Consider the following 22555-nt stretch of genomic DNA (forward strand, 5'->3'; position numbering starts at 1 on the left):
CATTGCTTTTGAAGTACATAGTAAGTGCTGAAAAAACTTTAGCGATTGTGAATGTTATGGAAAATCAAACAGCTCTTTATTATTCCAATTTTCCACTTTAAACTGCTAAAGACTTAAAAATCTGATTAACAAGTTTGTCATAATTGCATATGAGTTAAAATTAATAGTCCCTGCATAGGATGCATACAGTACTGAGTAAGGGTTTTACTCAGGGGTCTGGTGCATACATTTTAAAAACTGGTTATGTTTGTGTGCTTTGTGACAATGTACAAAGGATTTTTCTCTGTATATTGTTCTATTTTGATATTCAGAATATCTGTGAATTAGCTATCACAGGAATATTATCAACTTTTTACAGAGGGAAAACTGAGGTGTAGTTAGATGAATTGCCCAAAGCAAGTCAAATATGCAGTCATTGGCAGAGCTGAAATGGAACGGAAACCTCTGTTTTATTCCACATCTGGTGATATTTCCTTTCCTAGTTGGCCTGGTCAGTATTCAGGGAATATAAAATTCAAATTTAAAGTATTTAAATTTTAATTAGCTCAACTTTTTAAAAATTCTAATACAGAAAGGCAAAATGACAATCAGCCAGCTAATTTGAGCCTAATTTCACTTAACTTTTGCCTTTAATCATATTCTGTTTCTTAAGACATTTATGGAAACCTCAGTGAAGGCAAGAGTGTATTTGCTTTGGTTATTGACATCTTTTAACTCACTCTGTGAAAATTCAAAGGAGAAACAGAGGCAGTACTCTCCCAAAAGAAACTATACCAGTACTTTAATTGACAACAAGGCTTCAACCCTGCGGAGTAATCTGGGACCTATTCCAACCTCTCTTTCCCTTTAGTCTCCAATTGTCTAGAACAAGACAGGATTCAACTTTGGAAAAGAATAGATCAATAATCTAGTTAGCAATTAAGACAATCAGTCATTGTATTCAAACTAAGATAATTATCTTGATACCTTTTTTATGTAGTGGTCACTGTCCAGGGATGCTCCATTCAAAATTTGGTTTAGGTATTAAAACCAACATATTCTATAGGGTATAAGAGGTTTACCACTTAAATAATGAGGCTTTCTGGGGCCAGTGGGAAAGGTGACCTTTGCAGGTCCAAAAATGGCTTCAGAGAGCAGGGAGTGACAACTATCTTGGCCTTTGAGGGTGGATAGGGGGTGGGCCTGGGTTGATGGTTCTCACTCATGGAAGTTAAGTTACATGGTTTCAACCTCCCACCAAAGCCGAAAGAAGGAACCCCTGACTTGTCAGCGTGCTCAGCTGCAGGGCAGAAGAGAGTGGCAGGGCTTGAAAGCTGTCAGTGATCAGGCTCTTTATTATATCTAACAAGTGTTTAAGCAAATGATTGAAAGGAGCATTTGCTCTAGTCACCAAGCTTTATTTGTCCAGCCAGTTTTTACATTAGGACTACTCCTTTAATGATGAGTGATTCAGGCTTCTGGAGCACTGGTGGTCTTCCAATAGTAATAATTGCTTCCCCCAATTTTTTAATGAATAAAAATAAAGCTAACCAACATCCAAAACCAATGGTTGGGCAAATACAAACCTACTTCCCAGGAAGGGCTCCTCCATCTCTTTTTTCTTTTGCATATCAGCTCTTCACAGTGGCTTTGGCTGCTCAGGCCTGAGGTTCAAAGGGGATGGGGTGGGTGGTGGGTAAGAATAGACTTTCAGAATTGAACCAGGCTGAGATTACACATCTAATATGAGATGAACATTTCATTGAGGAAGCCTGTTCACTATACTATGTGCTATAATTTCTCTGCAAAAATTAAACAATAGTGGTAAATTAGTGATCTATGGGGAAGGTGCACCTCAGAGCAATCTGGCTGCTTCTGAATGACTATCAACAGGATTTGCTTCCTTTCATCCTATTCAGCTGGGCAGCACCGAGCTTGAAGTGCCCTCATGAAGTTCATTTAATCTTGGCAGAGGAGGTTTGCTAGTCTTAATTTCAATGCCCTTTTATGCTACTCGTTGTCAAGAGGGACGCTTTGCAAAGAGCGAATCTGTAACAGAAATGGCTGCCATGACAGCCATACAGAGCCAGCATCCAAACCATTAGTGAAGGATTTAATAGGCCAGCAAGCACATGAATAGAGTGGGTCTTTTGCCAGGTACCATCCTTCCAGGTGGGGAAATACTGCAGCAGAGTCAGAGGATGGAGGTGGGGGGAATGGCTCACCTCCTGATGTCAGAGGGCTATTACCATTTCCTCAAAAGGCCCGTCATAGCATGCCTGACACAAGGCCATTTTTCTCTAAGGACCTGTCAGGGGCTCCAAGGAATGTTTAGAGGGATTATTTCTTTAGGCTCTAAACTTCCACAATAAGTTGTAGTAAGGCCTCCTCAATGAAATGTTTCATCTCCTATTAGATGTGCGATCTCAGCCTGGTTCAATTCTGAAAGTCTATCCTCTCCCCCATCTCCTCACCCTTTGAACCTCAGGCCTGTCTATTTATAATGATAATTGATCACAATTTTTATTGCACTAATGGGGTAATAGTTATAAAATGTGTTATATTATAGAAGTTTAAACCTGTTTTAGCTTTGCTTCTCTTTTGAAATTTTATCTTTTTTTTTAAAGAATGTATAGTCTTGGATTCCTTTCCAGGTTAGGTCTTTGGAAATCTCTCTCTCTCTCTCTCTCTCTCTCTCTCTCTCTCTCTCTCTCTTTCTCTCTCTCTCTCTCTCCCTCTTTCTCCATTTCACTCTAAAAAAAAATCAATCAATAAAATGGTGTGTCATTGGGTGAGATTTAGAAAGAAAGAAAGAAAAGAGAAAAAAACATACATAACAGCATGAACCACATAGCATGTCAATATTACCACTCTCTGAATGTTTCTATGTGTGAGTGTACATACTGTATTATTTTCCCTTACTCAACCATTGCATTTATCTAACTCTTGTATGATAGAAAATTAGATTTCTGGAAACATTACATTAAGTACCTGGCTAGACTATAAGCTCCTTGAGAGCAAGAGTTCCTTCTGTTTTTTTCATCACCCCTCAGTGCGTGGCATACTACTCAGGTTAGCATAGTGCTTACTAAATATTTGTTGAATGAATAAATAAATAATGCTGCATAGCTGCTCTTCCTTAAGCATTTACCAGAGTTGTCTGTGTTGCCTGCTATTCTTTTGCTTTTCAAACCATTTTTTCACATCTATGTTTTTGTACTTACAAATAAGCTTACTTTGTGTACTTATAAATAATGGATAATGTAGATGTGTTTGAGGAAGACATGATGTGCCCTGATATTTCTGCAGGTTCTGACCTTATCTCTAGTTCTGCTCTTTTGTGTGACGTGCTTAAATCACAAAGCATCGATCACTATTCACGTCTGGTTTGGTAAATCATTAGGCAATGTCAACTTAATTTTTTTCTTCTTCTAGGAATGTCTATGCATCATTGTGCTTTCCCTTATCCTTCTTAATATATATGTCCTGGGACTAATAGTTGCAAGTTATTTTACACTGGAAAGCCAGACATCTGCCTTTTAAGCTAGAAGTATTATATTTAACTAAACAGTTAATTAGCCCATTCTTTATTTAGCTTCTATTAACTCCTAGCTTGGAGATTCCATATCATTTGATATCCAATTTGCCTTAAACTCAGAGTACTGTGAGAACTTATTTTCATTTTTCATGAACATAGAAGTCAGTGCCCATCCTACCCACTATGCTCACACTTTTTGGTCACTAAAGACCAATTTTCCCCTTTCTTCTAACTCAAAAAAAGAATCCAGAGCAGAGGTTGAATACTCAAAGCCCCCATGTAATGTGCAAACAGGAATGGTGTCAGTTGTATGAAACTAAGGAGTAGTCAATGCTGTAGTAAAACTATATGCTCTGACTAAGGATTATCATTTAAAAAAAAAAACTGTGCAAATAAAACAAAATCTATTTTTGAGCCAGGTTTGGCCTATGGGCTACCAGTTTTCATCCACTCTCAACACTCTTTGATGGTTTATTTACTCCCTTCGTGGATCCTTAACTTGTGTTTGATTTGGGCATAGAGAAAGATAGATGACATGGACATTCTAGCTTCTTAGTTTTTTGTTTGTTTGTTTGTTTGTTTGTTTTTTGGGGGGGCCTAGAGGTTTGGTTGTCTGTCTTCTTTCATCAATGGTAAAATTAGGTTATTAGTTCCACATACCTTTGATCTGCCAGAATTTGCCTATTTTACTCTCATATGCTGAATACCTGATTATTACTCTTAATTCATGGAAGACCTGACACCCAGTTCATATGTTTTTACCCACTCCAAAGTCCTGCAAACCTTGACAAACGTGTTAAGAACACTCTGGTCTCTTAGGATCTTGACTTCCTTATCTTTAGGCATCATTTTATTCACTCATTCACATGACCACATATTGAGCCTTCTCATCATCTGGAAACATTATTCTTCTAAAATCCTAAATTCAAACATTCCATCTCTGACTTAATTCCTAATCTTTAAGTAGTCTAAATAGGTTACTTATCCTCCTCCTAATGTAATTCTTCATTTTGGTCCATCTACCTATATCAGTTTCTTATCTCACCCTCATTTTATTTCAATTCTTATTTATGTTGGACTTAAAGTTAGCATTACCCTGAAGACTCTCTTACTAGTAGTATTATTTTCAACTGTGTTACCTGTTCTGCTGTTGAACTTGCACATGAAAAACATCTTTATTAATCTGATCATCTCCCCTTCACATCCGAGGTGCTTAACACAGCTGAAGAATTCACAGGATGGCACAATTTGGTTCAACATAAATTTATTTGTTCAGCATCCTCTGTGCATTTAATTTTTCCATGTTTTTGTAACCATCTCTCTTTTGTATTTTATATCTCTCAGAAGAGCTGATTTACTATTTTTTTTCTTCTTTCATATAGCCTCACCTCTGTTTCTCTGCTGCTTTCTTTCCATAAGCAGTTGAGGATGCTTTTGTCATGACACAAATGAAGAAAACCCACACACCAAAATAAAACAAACAAAAACTCCTTCCATATCATAGCCTCTCTGGATGCTGTTGTTTCCTCTTTCATTAAAAATTTTTTTTTTGTATATAGACTGTTGTACTTTTTCTGCTTCCTTGTCATTCATTCTTCTCCCAGAACCTTACTCTTACAGAATGTGGCCTAGATGATAATTGCTGGTAAATATCAAAAAGTTTCACTTTATAACTTCCTGAACCTTGTTAGCCATATTTGACACTGTTGATTTCTCTGTTCATGAATAGTATTTCTTGTGCTCTTTTGAGTTCAACTCGTGTGTTTTCTCTTACCATTGTGGCTGCTGCTTCTAGGGTTCACTCTTTTCCCTGTATCTAGCGCTTTAATGCTAGCTCTAGTGTTGTATTTTATAATCTCTTATTTCTCTACTTAGTCATTTCCATGATTTGTTTATCATCAGTAGAGGAGAAATTCCCAAATCTGTATTCAACCAATATCTTACACATTATATACCTTATGTGGGCTACACATCTGTATTTGAAGGTCTTTGAGACACTTAAAGACCCTAAACATGCCCCAAATTGAACTCTGTACTTCCCCTTAATTCTATTTTCATTCCACTCTTCTCTTCCCCTGTGAGTGGTACTATCCTCATCCAGTTGCCCAATCTAAAAATATGGACATCCTGGTCTTTGCCTACCATTTGTTCACACAGAATGAATTATTAATCTTACCAATTTTGCTACTAAACATTCATCAATAAATGCATCCACAGTTTTATTAAAAAAGTATGCAAAAAAGTTTATAATAATAGTGTATTATATGAAAATTTAATTCGTATTCTATAGTTTACAGAGAAAAATGACATTTAGGTTGATAACTAAATAGTGAATGAGAAATAGCCAGATGTGGAAAGTGTGAGTGGCAATGAGATGAAGGAAGAGTATATAAACAGAACTTGGAGTAAAAAGGAAATTGAGGCACCATTCAAAAACAGAACTGTGTATATAAAGTATCAGCAAAGAATGAAGAAAGATGAAGCTGATATGGAAAGCCAAGATTAATTCATGTAGAACTTTGTGTCTTACATTTAAAAAAATTAACTTTCTTTTAAGAACAAAGAAAAGCTAGTGATAAATTCTAAGCAGGAGGGTATGTCTTGGTATTACTAAATTTAGTATATATACAATAGTATATAAACAGTGTTTGATTTCATAGTATATATATGAAATTTTTATGCATGTAATTTTAATTTCTTTTACTTTGTTCTTATCCTTTCTCTATATGTTCCATTCTGTTGCCCTAAGAGCTTCCTTATTTCACCAAAGAACAGACTCTTGATGAAAGTAATGTTCTTAATAACTGAGTCAGTTCTTTCTTGGAAAGATCACTTTGATTTATGTTGTAAGACACATTTTTCTAAAATTTTCTATATCTCTATATTTTATATACATTTGATATATCTTTCCATAGGACCTTTTTTATTTCTTTTTTTTTATCCTCACTTGAGGATATTTTTCCATTGATTTTTAGAGAGAGTAGAAGAGAGAGGGAAAGACAGAGAAAAATATCAATGTGAAAGAAACACATTGATTGGTTGCCTCCTGCAGGAGCTCTGACCAGGCCCTGGGGCAGGAGTTAGCCTATAAATGAAGTACATTTGATCCCCTGACCAGAATCAAACCCAGGACCCTTCAGTCAGCAGGCCAAGGCTCTATCCACTGAGCCAAACTGGCTAGGGCAGGATCTTTAAAAAAAACCATTCTGTATGGTATGAATAGGTGACTATTTTAAGGCTTGTTTACCTCTGATTAAAATGTTATAAGAAAAATGCTGTTAGTGGTTTGGAGATTTTATGCTGATTTGACAAATAATTCATAGTGTTCTTTGATGTCACTCCTTTAGATGCAGTTGGGTGAAATATCAACCACAAATGGAGCTAGATTTATTCATCATTAATTTTGACATTTCCTCAGATGATTTCTGGGAACCATTGTAATCTGCTTAATTTGTTTCTATATAATGGGAAGCAGATAGCCTCAATTAATGTACTGATTAGTAATTTCTTTAATGAGTTTCAGTAGTTTCTCTCATTATTGCTGATACAATACCTGGAATCCTGGAAACTTGGATTTGAATATTATTAGAACATAAAACTTGAACCATTGCAGAATTGCTTTTCCATGGCATATTTGTTGTTTACTGGTTACTTCTCTCCTGTGTGCATGTGTAAGCAGGAAAGACATTTGAAACCACTATGGATTCATAGTCTTATGGAGTTTACAAATTTGTTGATGAGTTTGTGTAAGCCTCAGATAATGGGAATGAGCTGTGGCAACCCCTTGGTGTCTACAGTCTACAAAATCGGTTGCTCCTTTCTATAAGCAAGAAATAAAATACCTCATCCTTGGAAATGGGATTAACTCCTTCAGGAGGCAGTTCAAGCCCACTGTTATGGTTTATGAAAAGACATTAGAAAGTTACTTTTGCCCTGAATAGGGAATGGTAAACATGCACGGGTTATATATTACAAAGAAAATAGATAAACCCTCTTCTCTGGCTTAGTATCTTATCTTCTAAAGAAGATGGTTTAAGACCTATGGGATTTCTTAAATAGCATAGGCACTTGGACAGTAATGGCCTTTTTGTTGTTTTGTTGCTGTTGGAACAGGAATATATAAACTGTGGTCAATGCATCAGACTTTCTCCTATGAATGTTTACGGCCAATTTTTTCTTCTTTTGCTATTAGGGGCACTTATTGTCATAGCTGCTGTGCGCCAGATCAAGCGAAGACCAGAGAATCCTGCAAATGTCTGCTAGAGAGTTCCTCTTTCACAGAAAGGTGCTTCCTTATTGTCACATTTTATGGTAATAAAGTTTCAGGACATTTATGGAAGTGTGTGTCATGAAGCAGATGGCTTGTTAGCCTGTTTTAGCAAGCTCATTCATATCCATACAATATTAAAACTTTTCCACGTTCATGAATTATAAAAGAACACTAGATTCTGTGTAGTCCTAAGAGTTCTTTAATTATTAAAATTAGATATGCCAAAGGACTCAAACCTGTGTGGAAATTAAAGAGGGGCTTTGAATCAAGATAAGGATGCTGAACCTGATTCCTGCGAAATTACTTCTCTTCAGAAGGTACTGGATTTTACTAGTATTACAAGCACTCATAAAGCTTTATCTCTTATTACGTCCTGACATAAAGCCTTTGTGAAAGCGAAACTTGTAATACAAGGACTGTTCCCTTCCCTGAGAGCATGAGCCATACTCTCTTAACTCCATGCTTTTACATATGCCGTCCTTATGTCTGAAAAGCATTTCCTTCTCTTTCAGGCATCCGACTTTGAAAAACCTACCTAAATGTCAAGGCCCATCTCAAACAAAACTTCTTTTTAATATGTTTCTATGATTTCTGCCATCCTGTGATTCTTTCCTTCCCTGAATCACACCATAGCCTTCTATGGTGTATTGCATCTTTTCCTCTATTATGTTTATGTATGCGCTTGTTCTGTGTCAAGCATTAGATAACCCTTTTAAGGCTGAATACCCTCTTTTCTTTATCTCTGTATTGTTCTACATTGCCTAATGGAGTGTTTTAAAAGTAGTAGGTGCTTAATGAATATATATATATATATATATATATATATATATATATATATATATATATATATATATATTGAATTTTTATTTTAAAGTTTCTTATGATAAGAATATCCTAAAATATTATTTTGATAGATGTCATTTCTCTTTAAGTTAAAATGTTAAGGCCATATGATCTATAAAGCTTCTCATTTTTGCTTTGGCCCTCAAAAATGTCTGATCTGTGTTCTGCTCATTTATAATACCTTCTCTTAGCCTTTGCTTTTGATATAAATTTTCCCTTCCCTCCCCGTTATCACCTAGTCCTATCTTCTTACTGTTATTTCTGTGGTTATGGATTTAATTATAACTCATTCATATGAGACATTTATTGTCCTTAACATAGTAGGCATTAGGTTAGACACTAAAGATATAAAGACTAATATGATATAACTGACACACTCAAGAAGCTCAAATCCTAATAAAAGTGTAGTTGAAATACTTAGACAATTACAACAAAGTAAATAAAAGCAAAATTATAGCTTTCAGGTTTTTTTTTTTACTCTTTCTTAGAAGTGGTAACAAAATTATATTTCTCTCTCGTCAAACTAATTGTTTTTGCTTGTTCTCTAGATTTCTATGAAATACTACAAATCTTATTTCCCTCCTTTTTAAATCATCTCCTTTTGAAGCAGACATGAATAATTATAGGCCTTGCTTCATCCAGAGAGAATGCCAAACACCAATAAACAAACAAGCAAAAACATCACATGTCATTGAAAACCTATTAATGTATTTGGTATTGCAAATATGTTCCTTTCTTTGGTGGAAAGAAAAAAAGTCACTTTAATCTATTTCCAAGGTCATCATAAATCAGATTGCCAGAAAATGTTGCTTTCATTTCAAACGCAAAGGAGAGGCAGAATGTGCACCCGTGGAGCATCCTGATCTTGGCTTTTTCTTCCTTGAAGCTTATTTACAGTAGATTCACAAAATGAAGTTTACAGATGAAGGGCATAGTAGGAAAATGCTCTCCCCACCCATCATATCTTACAAAGTTTGTTTTCAAATTGAGACAGATTTAATCCATGTTTCCGACATAGTTTAACAAATAGTTTTCTTTCCCTGATGAGTGTGGTGGAAAGAACATTAACTACACAAATGAGGCCCCTCAGTTTAAATTCTACCTTTGAGTACTTAGCTCCACCAAATTGATGATGGTGTGGCACTGCTCTCAGCCTCCATTAGCTTATGCAAAATGAAAAGATTAGACTAATGTACACTAAGTTTCTTTCCATCTCCAAAATTTTCTATTGCTATAGGTTTGATTTCATTAATTAATTAAAATAACAATGATTGTATTTGTTTAGATAATTTATTTTATGTTTGTTCCATCAATCCTGTTAAAATGAGGTCCCAGCTTCATTAAGTTTGCTGCTTTAAAAAAAATGCTGTTTTTACAAACTTAGGACTATAAGAGAAAGACAACGACGTTTGATCTCTGCATCTCGGCTGACAGTAATTGGGCTGATTACTTTGAAAATCCACTGTTGGCCAATTAGCCATAGCGAGTGCATTTAAAATATACATTCTGAATGACTAAATTTACGTAAAATTATGTACAAAAAGTCATATAATTATAATCAGATCCTCACTTGTTTGTAAAAGGATGATTTGTTTTCAATTAAAAGCAAGCAAAGTGAAGCGTAAATTTGTTATTTTCATGCTATTTTATGATGTAGGTAGTTTAAAAGCATCATATCAGTGATGTAGGTAGTTTAAAAGCAAACAAACAACAAAAGCAGTGATATACATGCCTGTATAGTACTTACCATGGGTCCCTCTCATTTTCATCACTATCAAACGCCCATGTCTACCTGTCAAAATTATAGCCAACTCCTAGATGATCTCTCTTAATTAGCAGTCATGAAAATTATCATGGCACATTTTTGATATTTTTTAAATGTCCTTCCGAAATGTGCCTGAGACAACTACATTGTTCTTTACTATAAAAATCAAAAGGTTCTGCAGTCCCCTTCACTCTCTGACCTCTCTGAGTCAAACCAATTACTAGCCAATTTTCGATAATGAGCAATCATATAATCATAAGATTGGAAGAGACCTTGAGAGGGCATATGATTCACCCTCCCATTTCAGTTTGGGCTGCACTGAAATCATCTTGGAAAGTAATTATCTACCCTTTTCTTTGACATTTTTAAAGCAAAGGGTCCACCGTCTCTGGGCTCCAGTTACTCACAGTAGCAACTTGCTTGATCGAGCAACTTTTATGGCTTTCTTCTTTAACCTGTCTCATTTCCTACTCCCCTGTTGATGTTTCCTGGGATCAGTTCCCATATTAACTACTTGTGTTCAAATCCTCATTTCAGGGTCCACTTTAAGGTAACTCAATTAAGACACTCTGATTACAGCCCTTAATGAAGACAGGAATCATCAATCAAATAAAGAAAACATTAGATTAATTACATTAATGTTAACCTAAACAATGTCCATATTTGTGTATTGTTATGGAAAATCAGGTGCCAAATCATCCTTCACATAAAATAGTTTTTTTTATGTTGTTTAAAAGTCCTGAATGCTTATTTTTCAACTTTCATAATGATAATAGTGGTATCCAAATCAATAATTATATAACTATCATCCACAATGCAGCTGTTTCATTTGGGAGTAGCAGAAACCCAATCCTTATATCTCTGATGTTGAAAGCTTTTAAGGGAACATTTTAGTATATCTTTCAAAAACAGAGTTGGAAGTCTCATCATTCACAGATGTAGATAAATAGGGGTTGGAAAAAAATCATCTCAGCTAAATCTGTTAGAGCTATATTTTAAGTGATGTGTACAAAGGTCTAAAAAGTGAGGTTTCTAGCTTAGTTGATTAGAGTTAACATAAATCAAGTGCTGTTCATAGCTCAAAATGTCACTAAGAAATGGAACACACACACAAAGGTTTATTATGTAGCATAGCTAGGGGCTGCTCCTACTTGGCCTCCTGCCTCTCTCCACCGTGTATACCAAGGATTATACAGAAAAATGGTAAAGGCTAAATGGAGGTGTTTAAATGCATCATTACAATATCCTGTCATCAACTTCCTGACAACAAGAAGGTGAATCTTTGGGGTGGACAGGCAACAATGATAAAACTCTATTTTTTCCCTTTACTCGTTTTCCTTTTTTTCATTTTATGGGAATAGTAAATCACAATAGGGTTTCATTTTTCCCCATCCTTTTCCTCCCCTTCTTTTTGAGTGCTAAGTGGTACCTGGGTATACCACTGGCCCGAGAGGTAGCCCTTAGTTCTGACAACCCAATTTTGGTTTGGGTAAGGACAAATTAATACCTTGAAGGCTGCTATCCCTACTCCATTCCTAGGCAGGGCATCGGAAGGCTTATGGTCTGGCCTTCCCCTTCTTGTGCATGTTGTCTTAAGCTTAGTGTATGATGCAACCTTCCTTTCAAACCCTTACTGTGAATTACAAGTCAATTGGACTTAGTTTTTTGTGTTCTCCTCCAACAAAAAGGAAGCTGGCTGTTTAATCAATGTGCCTGACTATGGTAGCTATTTTATCCACCTCTTGTCCACTCCATTGGTGAAGGCTGGGAAGGGGGTGGGGGGGGGGGGACTCTCATTTTGTGATTATGGGACTGTTCAAACACACTTCTAATCCTAAAAATTTGAGATTGACAGAAATTCACTAGTCATATATTCTCATAGCCTGAGGTTGGAGGACACTGAATGTAACACAGGACCACACAGGTTAGCACCTGGGAGCACAGTGAATAAGTAGGGGTTATGGGAGTAGCAAGAAAGCACGATGACCCATGACTCCTGTGGGAGGATGATATTGGTTTGTTTGAATATTTTCATGGTCTGTTAATGAAACGAAACTCATTAAGTTGAACACCAGGAGGAGTATAGCTGGTCTGCCTAGTAGGGGACCAGTGAGGTGGAAGTCTTTTCTCCTCTGTGAGAGCACATGGCTGAGAGTAGGGGAACTCACAGTTAGGTCTTTGGGGCCCTGTTAGATTCAAAGTTATCAAGGCAGTAGGTGAAATTTTTGGTCTTTTTATCTGGTAATCAGAAGCCAGTTAGGTATTATCCTATTATTGAGGTTGCTTGTCTGGAGCTCTAAATAGGATTATCCTTGTTACCTGGAGTGTTTTCTATCTATTTCAAGTCACCCAGTTTGAATAAATTTGGTTTGGCCTAGTTGTTTATTATTCTTATTACTTGGGTTCACTATATTTCTTATAACCTTGTAAATTAGATAACTTTTTTTTTCAGGCACATTGAGTCTCCAAATCTAATTTTCTCCAACTTTATCACTACATGTTCCTGTTCTTCTGAAGCCCTGCTTACATATGACTTGTTTTGAAATCTCCTATGCCAATTGTATTAATGATCTTTAAGAATGCTTTTGAAATCAGAACGTTCACTAACTCTGCTTAAATTTTTAATAAAAATGAAAATGATAATGATGAAATATACTACCCCTGTTTCCCTGAAAATAAGACAGTGTCTTATATTAATTTTTTCTCCCAAAGTTGAGCTAGGTCTTATTTTCAGGGGATGTTTTATCTTTCCATGCGCTAGGTCTTATTTTCGGAGGATGTCTTATTTTCGGGGAAACATGGTATTACCTATTCATTATTGTGTGCCAGTTGTTCTACTGAAATTCTTTAAGCACCTGTTGTCAATTAACTCTCACAAACCTGAAATCAGAAGCGCGGAAAGTTAGGCTCAGTGATCGATCTTAGGCAACTTTTCCATGTTCAGGCAGGTAGCTAATGGCAAAGTCTTGACTCTAAGGATTTGTTACACCTATTATAAAACTCATAAAAATGTAAGTGAAGTGATTAAGTATTTCAGAATTTCCAAGGGAGGGTTATGAGTTCATAAAGATTGGGGAGACCTTGGCACTTATTTAGAAACCCTGAGGCCTGACCACCACAGGTGCCCAGCATCCCGGTCCTGCTTGTGTTGCCAGCCATTATCTCACCGGATAACACCTACAGCAAAAGGCAAAGGGCAGAGATCCTTGGGGAGGCACATCTTAGCATGGAAAGGAGGCTTTCAATGCAGGAGTCACACCTTTGTGTGAGCAGGGCAGCCGGCCTTAAAATGAAGCTATTAGAGTTTCGCACTGTGGGGAATAATGCCATGGATTGGAGAGTAGAAGGTATGTACTTACAGGGGCAATGGAATCTTCCAGGACCTTTGGGAGACTATACCAATGACATTCAGGGCTCAGTGATGGTATCTCCCTCCCCACTTGCTTTTGTGGCTAGTACAGTTCGATAAAGAGCAGTTTGATATTCCTAACATTTATAATTTGTATTTCACCTTCCTGCTTCATATCAACTTCAAGAAATGAAAAAGAAGACAGACTGTTTTCCTGAAGGCTTTATAGCTTTGGTGTCGCCATCTGGGAGGGACTTTGGTACCCCGCAGGAACACAGTAATGGAAATTTTCCATGCTCAGGGTTGATTTGAGTTTGCCTATCTGGTCAGTGCCAACTTATTCTGTGGGCAGCATGTGTGAATCCCAAGATATTTTAGTTCTGTTAATCTGATCAGTGCCAGTTCATTTCTGGCTTTCCTGTCCACCTGCTGACTCTCTGGTGTTGGCTTCCTGCTGCTCTGTCCATCTGTTAAGAATTTATTTACAAAATACACTAAAATGCAAACGGCACCAGAGTGGGACTTAGCATCCCCCTTCCCAGGAATGGCCTCATGCCAGAGCAGTTTCCAATTGTTACTAAGCGTAAGTACAAGAAATTGGAAGATTCAAGGGACTCTTACTTTCACTTGAAATTCCTCAGGCAAAATGGCAATGGGATGTACCTTTATTTCTATCCAGGGTAGGGAATGCTTACACTATATAGAGATGAAGAGTCTAGTTTCAGAGACATTTGTAGAAAGAGTATTGGATTGGTAAAAAGAAATCCATGATTATAATCCAGGATCTGTCATTCCCTCTTCATGTGATGTTATCAGAGTTTCACTTTTGGAAAATCTTGTACTAGGCTTTTTCTCATTTTCATGTTGAACCATGCATGCACATTTTAAGCACATGGATGTAACATATATAAAAGTAGGTATAAAGCAACTAGGGGTTATTCTGGCTTGAATGATGTCATACATTGAGGGAAGGATATTCTTATGGGATTTAGGTTGCTATGAGGTGGATGGGGTAAGAGCAAGCTCTTGATTGATGAGGTAGAGAGTCCTCCAAAGAAACAAAAACTAGAAGTAAAATAAGTCAAAATATTTTAAAACTACTCATAGAAAGATAGCTATGGAGGTGGAAAAAAATAACAGAAGGAGAAAGAATCTGTAGTGTTTCAATTTTTCTTTGTCTAAGGCTATGCGTGTATAAATGGAAGAGTTGGGATATTACTCATATTCAGCACGAGTTGATGATTGGATCAAAATGGTATGAAATAAGATTTAGAGGAAATTTTCACAGCTATAGTTCTGAGGTCAGTGAGAGAACCATGTTAGAAGGCTCTCAGCAAGGAAACTGGATTAAGAAAACTCCCCATCTCTTCAGCCATCAAAAATAAGAGGGACAAAATTGGAGCTTAGTAATGTATGAAATGTTGACCTTCCATATGCCATACAATGACTTTATGCTCATTACATGTTTGTGTTCAGCATTTTTACCAGTTGCCTGAGGTAAGACTTAGCAAGTAATTTGGCAAGATTGTGTCTTTCCCAAGAGAACTAAAAAAATGGTAAGGTTTTGAGCATCCCAATGAAGGTAGCATTTTATGAACTCTGACTTGAGCTTTCCTAGATAGGGGAAATTATAATAATGGTGCATTTTGAATTTTTATTTAGCAACTATTAAGCTCTGAGCCTTATTTTAATATATACATATAATATAATTTTAAAAAGCTTTTAATTTTCAGAGTAGTTTTAGATTTACAAAGAAAAAACAACAACAATCCAGAAAGTCCAGTGTTCTCTTATGCTCCACCCTTGAATTTTCCTTATTATTAATATCTTGCATAAGTGTGGTACATTTATTATAATTAACCAATATTGACACCTTATTATTAACTAAAGCTCACCGTTTGTGGTCTTTATATTGTACAATTCTAAGGTTTTAACAAATGTCGTGTTTCCAACATTATGGTATCAAATAGAATAATTGCACTACCCTAGAAATACCTTGTGCCACCTATTTATCACATCCCCAAACCCTGGCAAACACCAGTTTGTTTGTTTGTTTGTTTGTTTGTTTGTTTTCAGTCTCTAGATTTTCCTTTCTCAGAATGTCATATATAGTTGGAGTCATATAGGAAGTAGACTTTTCATTCACTTAGCAACATGGACATAATGTTCATCAATGGTTTTCTATGCCTTGAAAGCTCATTTTTTTGTTACCAGTCAATACTATTTCATTGTATGGATGCATCATGGTTTGTTCATCCATTCACCTATTGAAGGACATCTTGCTTGCTTCTAATTTGGGGAAATTATGAGTAAAGCTTATATAAATATTCATATACAGGCTTTTGTTTGATAAAAAGTTTTGAACTCATAATATATATTTAACATATATTTAGGAACACTACTGTTAGATCATATGCTAAGCATATGTTTAGCTTTGTAAGAGACTTGCAAACTATCTTCCAAAGTAGCTGTATAATTTTGTATTCTCAGCAGCAATGAATGAGAATTCCCATGGTCCAAGTCCTCAGAGGCATTTGTGGTGTCAGTATTCTGAATTTTGGCCTTTCTAATGGGTGTGTAGTGGTATCTCATTGCTGTTTTAATTTGCAATACACTAATGACAAATGAGGTTGAACATCATTTCATATGTTTATTTGTCAGTTTTATATTTTATTTGGTAGTATAGCTGCTTATATATGTTATCTATTCTAATTTGGTTGTTTGGTTATTGTTGAGTTTTAGACTTCTTTGTATAATTTGGATACAAGTTTTATCAATATACGTTTACAAAGTGAGTTTCTTATAGACAACTTACAGTTCATGGTTTTTAATCCACTTTGATGGTCTCTTTAATTGGTATAATTCAACCATTCATATTTAAATTGATTATTGGTATAATTGATTTAATATCTATTTTATTTGTTGTCCTTTTTGTTTCTCTTTTTGTCTTCCATATATATTTTCTGCCTTCCCTGGTTTTAATTGGGCATTTTATATGATTAAATTTTCTCTCTGATCTTAGTGTATTCACTATACTTCTTTTAAAAATATTTTAATAGTTTCTCTAAACGTTGCTATATACATTTACAACTAATCTAAGTCCATGTTAAAACAACACTATACTGCTTCATGGATAGTATAGGTACTACCAATTATCAAAGTCATTTAATTATGACTTTAATAATTGGTAAGTTACCACACATTTTATATTGGGTTCTAAAATTAGCATGGTATAACATCTGACACATTTTTTATATTATAGCTTAATCATCTACTTTGAACCTAACATTAAATTATTAATCCTAATTCTTTATTCTCCTGTAACAATATTATTACTCTGTATGACATCATGGTGGATGGTTTTGAAAAACAATTCTCCAATGATTTATCTCGTTTCTTCACAGTGCAGGTGTTCTGATCTAGTTGAATAGTAAGCAACCCTTAAACTAGAGATAATATATCCCACCAGAGATATTTAGAGACACATCTCTCCAGAGTTACTTAGAGTAGTAAACATAAAGCCTAAATGCCATAGACATGAATGAATTAAACAATAATTTTAATGCATTTTAAAGACTATGTATTAAACCAAATGAATCTTGTTGGAATTTTAGATTATACGGAAAAGGACATGAAAACATTTAGGCAAAGGATAATTCAAGGAACATAAAGCACTTTTGCACATCAAAAACACCCATTCATCAAGACATTTTACTTCCATCTCTTGGGATATTATTGAGATGGATTGATTTTGCTGGAACAAGACATTGCCATCTGCCAGGAAATTGTTGTCATACAAAACAAATGGATGGGGTCTATCCTATGAATGGTTTTCTTTCAGATACGGTATCATCTGTAGGACTCATACTTACCATGTTTCAGAAGACCAAAGAAATACCAAGCATGCTTCCTAGAAAAAGGGGGTACCTCATTTATTAACACTAGTGGATTCCTGGAAAAATTTCCAAATCAAAGTGAAGAAACATGCAGAGGTCTTCACTTTTTATAACCTTCTGAGTCTTTATCTTGTAGATATGGTTCCACCCCCTTTTGTGGGCTTACATGAAGACCCCCAGGTATTGGGGGTCCCCAGACCATATCCAATGATCTGTCCTGGGGCCAGCAATAACACCTCACCCTTCCAGGGCAGTGAATTGTTTACAGTTTTTATGGCCTGACACCCCTTGCAAGACCAGTTTTCTCCTCAACCAGGTGGGGCAGCCCTGACCAGAAGAAAACTTTACTCAGAAAAATTCAGCCGGTAGAAAGGCTTCAGGTTTTATCAAACTCTCCAGATGAGTCAAGGAAAAGGAATTCACATTATTGACTACCTATTAGATATAACACTAATCCTCCCACTAACATTTGAGTTAGACTGAATTATATGTGTTACAAGGATGAGGAAACTAAAGTTTGAGAGTACAAAGATGTTTCCAGGTAGTAGGTAGTAAAACCCAGCATAAGCACAAGGTTGTCTATTCCAAGGCTAGAAACTTTCAGTGACAAAATTCAGTCATCACACTCAAACTCTCATCATGGGATTGGTGCAAGAAGGCTAAGAAGGAATAGTTTTATCCAAGCATGAATTGTATGCTCAACCTTCTCTACCTAAAAGGTACAAATTATCACCTTTTTTTAGTAATATCCAAATCTTGCACCGTCTAATAAGCATTTACTCACCACCACTATCATTCCTAATAAGCCCTTGAGGGAAAGTATCTTTGACCAAGACTCACATAGTGGAGGTGGGGTCTACAACATTCCAGTTACACATGTCAGCATTTGGGGGAATGTAGGAGCTTGTCAGGAATTATGGTAGAAACAAAATCTGTAGCTTTGTACTGGTTGGATGTGTGGCTTTAATATTATATTTTCTATTTCCTTGTTTATTTGTTTCCTAGAAGCCTGATGCACGGAATTCATGCACAGGTAGGGTCCCTAGGCTTGGCCAGCAATCAGGGCTGATCTGCAGGGAAACCAGCAGGGTGATGGGGATGGGGAGGGGGTGCTTCTGGCACCCACCTTGGCTGGCCTGGAGTCTGTGGGTTGGGGGAAGCTCCTGCATTGAGCTTCTGCTCCCTGGTGATCAGTGAGTGTCATAGCAACTGGTCATTCTGTCGTTTGGTCAATTTGCAAATAAGCTTTTATTATATAGGATTTGAAGAAGTCAAGGTTTGTAAGCTGCCTTTGCCTTTGAGAAGTTAGGATAACTGATGTTAAATCATGGCTCTGATGTGGGATCTTCAGAAAGATATTCTTGGATTCTCTCAAGTGAAAAATAAAAGTAATAAACATGACATAAATATAGGACAATTAAGGTGTGTATGTATGTATATGTACATATCAGGGAATGTTAGGTTCCTTGTCTTTGTTGTCGTAAAAGGCAGTGGCTGCAGAGCCTATATATTTAAAATGCCTGTCTAAGCTAAGCTGATTTACTAGACTTTATTTCTAAACCTCATGCTTGCCTATCAGTCCCAGCCTCGTTCCAGCCATTTTCTGTTGGTGCTACTAATGCCTTCCACCTGTATATTAAGCTTCACTTGGTTTGTGAGTGAACATTGATTATGATAAGCTACCCATTCGGATCATCCACACCTCAACTAGTGGGATGTGAAACTTACTTTGCTGCCTTTGATCTGAGATTTCCCCCAGCACCTGTGAGCACTGCAAATTGCAACCTGCCCTTTTGCACTCTCTGCACCTGCGAAAAGTCCACTTTGCCAAAGTCATTTAACCTCACACCTGTTTGCTTACTGATCAATTTTCCTAATGATCACTTTATTTAAATTTAACCCACTCTGCCAGCTTTCTATTGCCCTTTACTGTCTTGTGTCTTTTCTTTATCAAGGCATCATCTTTGTGATTCTAGCTTAGTTCTGGAATGTGGTGCCTGTGTTCCACTGGTACTGAAGCCCCTTTCTCGCCCACAGTTCACTTGCTGAGATTGGACACCCTGTATAGCTTTTTCTCACTGGAAGCTACCTGCTGTGATCTCTCCAGCTCTTGGCTGCTGTTTTGCTCTGAAAGGCCTGAGAACTTGACATCTGGCCAGGGCTGCGCATCTGTGTTAGTATTACCCGCCACTTGAACTTTCCTTGTCCCAGCCCACCTACTGTAATGAATCTTCCGAATTAGATCTTTCTCTTATGACTGCACCCAGTACCACAAAGCCGGGAAAATCCCTTCTTCAAAATGGTCCCATTCTTTCTCAGATGCTGAAGTTCTTGTATAACTCTTGCTTGAGCCCACATTCAATGCTTACACTACAGGTTTATTCCCAGAAAACTCTGTTTCCCTATGTTTTCTCATACCTTGTATCACTTTATTGGTCTCAACATATAACAGGCTGAGTTGAGATTCTTTAAAAATCAGGTTTGAGTGGGGAGCCAATCGTCTATGACTCCTACAGGCCAGCTTTCCTCTCTCAGCACGGACTGCTAAACATTGCTGGGCAGCCATGCATTCCTGCCAGAGTTCAACAAAACCATTTTTCAGAAATCCTTGTCAGTGAAGAGGTGAACAAGCACACAGATAGTAATGGACTTAAGGCAAAACTGTGGAGTTGCAAAGAAAAAGTGGTAAATGCAACTGTGGTTCTTTCCACTCCTCAATATATGCAGCTACAGCTACAAACAAAAAGAGCCTCTAAGTGCGTCCCACTGACATATTATTAAACATTGTATTTGGAATCAGCTCTGACTGAATCACACGTGAAGGGTTTGTTCAGTGTGATCTGCGGAGACACATTATTAAAGTGCCCTGTTCCAGACTATAAAGTCAGATTCTCATTAACTGGGACAAATAATGTTAGCATCTAAGCTCAAGATGAGAAGGAAAATCCCCATCTCCAAGTGACAGATGTGAGTGTTGGTAGCATTGTCACATAACCCTGGGAATTCATTAAAAGTGTCAGGCTGTGTCACTAGGGTATTTTGCATTGACAGCCCCAGTGGAAAAAAGCTGTGATAATTGCTTTCATTCCTTGCTTACCTTTCACCTTAGCAAGGAAACACGATGGTAAATAAATAACCCTTCGCTGACACATCACACGCTGTGTGCAGGAAACTGCTCTGTGAAATGTGCATCTCGAGGACTGCAGGGCACTTTTCATAAGAGAACTACTAGAATGTATCCTGCTGATTTTAAGTGAATACTGACTTCCTTTCTTCTTCCTTTTATTTTTTTATTTTTTGTTAATCCTCACCTGAGAATTTTTTCCCATTGATTTTTAGAGGAAGTGGAAGGGAGGGGGAGAGACAGAGAGAGAGACATCAATGTGAGAGACACATAGATTGGTTACCTCCAGCACATGCCCCCACCAGGGGATCAAACCCTTGATGGGAATTAAACCCATGACGCTTCAGCCCACAGGTCAACACTCTATCCATTGAGCCAAATTGGCTAGGGTATCTTCCATACTTCTTTACTGAGTCCAGGTTATTCAGTAACTCAACTCTTTGAGAGTAAAGTAAACAATGGTAAAGAGTAAAAAATCAAGTTAGAAAGGAAAGAGAGAGAGAGAAAGAGAGAGAGAGAGAGAGAGAGAGAGAGAGAGAGAGAGAGAGAGAGAGAGAGAGAGAGAGAGAGAAGAAGAAGAAGAAGAAGAAGAAGAAGAAGAAGAAGAAGAAGAAGAAGAAGAAGGAGAAAAAGAAGAAGAAGTAGAGAGGAGGAGGGTGAGGAGGAAGAGGAGGGGAAGGGGAGGGAAGGAAGGGGAGGGAAGGGAGGGAGGGAAAGGAGGGGAGGGAAGGAAAAGAGAAAGAATGGAAGAATGAATGAATGAATGAATGAATGAATGAATGAATGAATTGTGTTTCAGAGGCAGGCAGGCATGAACTGAAAATCTCCTACCTATAATCTTACTAATGGAAGGGAGGATAATACTATTTCTTATTAAATAAACACTGTTATTGTTAGCTGGCAAAGCACACACAAGAAATACAGAGAATGTGCAGAGTAGATCTTTGTTTGGGAGTGTAGGTTCCTATTGATTCAGATTCCTCAGGGAACTTAGGCTTCTGACCTGGATTTTCTATTCTATTCACTTTTTTTAAATCTCAGCTCTTCATGAGTCTTTCAGTCTCCAAGCTCAGCACCATCTCTGTTACCCTAAAGCAACTCACTGTACTTGACCTCATCTCATCATAATTCCTCCGCTTTGCTCCTCTAGAGTGCTTCTCTTGTTTGCTTCAACCTCCAGCTCCAGTTCATTTTCATCTGCTGCAATTCTGTTTGGCCCTAAATTGAGGATAAAGATAAAATTGTTTGGAAGACTTTCAGATTGTGTGGATAAAAACTAAGATGCCTCCTCTTTTTAGCCTTTTGCCTGTGTAACATTATGCTAAAAGTAATTTGGTTATTATACTGAAAGTGACAGGGTCTCTTCCTCTAACTTGAGTCTTACTGCCTGATTCCTTTTTATTAATCTTGGCTGTATCATAAACAACATCTTAGTAAGAAGGAGTGTGTTCATATCAGGTTTTAAAAAGGACAGGGACAGAAAAAAAAAATCTGTAGATTTTCTTGATTTTATAAGAAGCTCATTTAATGCTATATATCTATATATCTATATATCTATATATCTATATATCTATATATCTATATATCTATATATCTATATATCTATATATCTATATCTATATCTATATCTATATCTATATCTATATCTATATCTATATCTATCTATATCTATATATTGATTTCAGAGAGGAAGGGTGAAGTGGAGAGAGATAGAAGCATCAGTGATGAGAGAGTCATTGATCAGCTACTTTCTACACTCCGCCTACCGGGAATGGAGCTCTCACTACCCAG

Source organism: Pipistrellus hanaki (genome assembly GCF_964339955.1).
Source record: "Pipistrellus hanaki genome assembly, chromosome: 2".
Taxonomy (NCBI): Eukaryota; Metazoa; Chordata; class Mammalia; order Chiroptera; family Vespertilionidae; genus Pipistrellus; species Pipistrellus hanaki.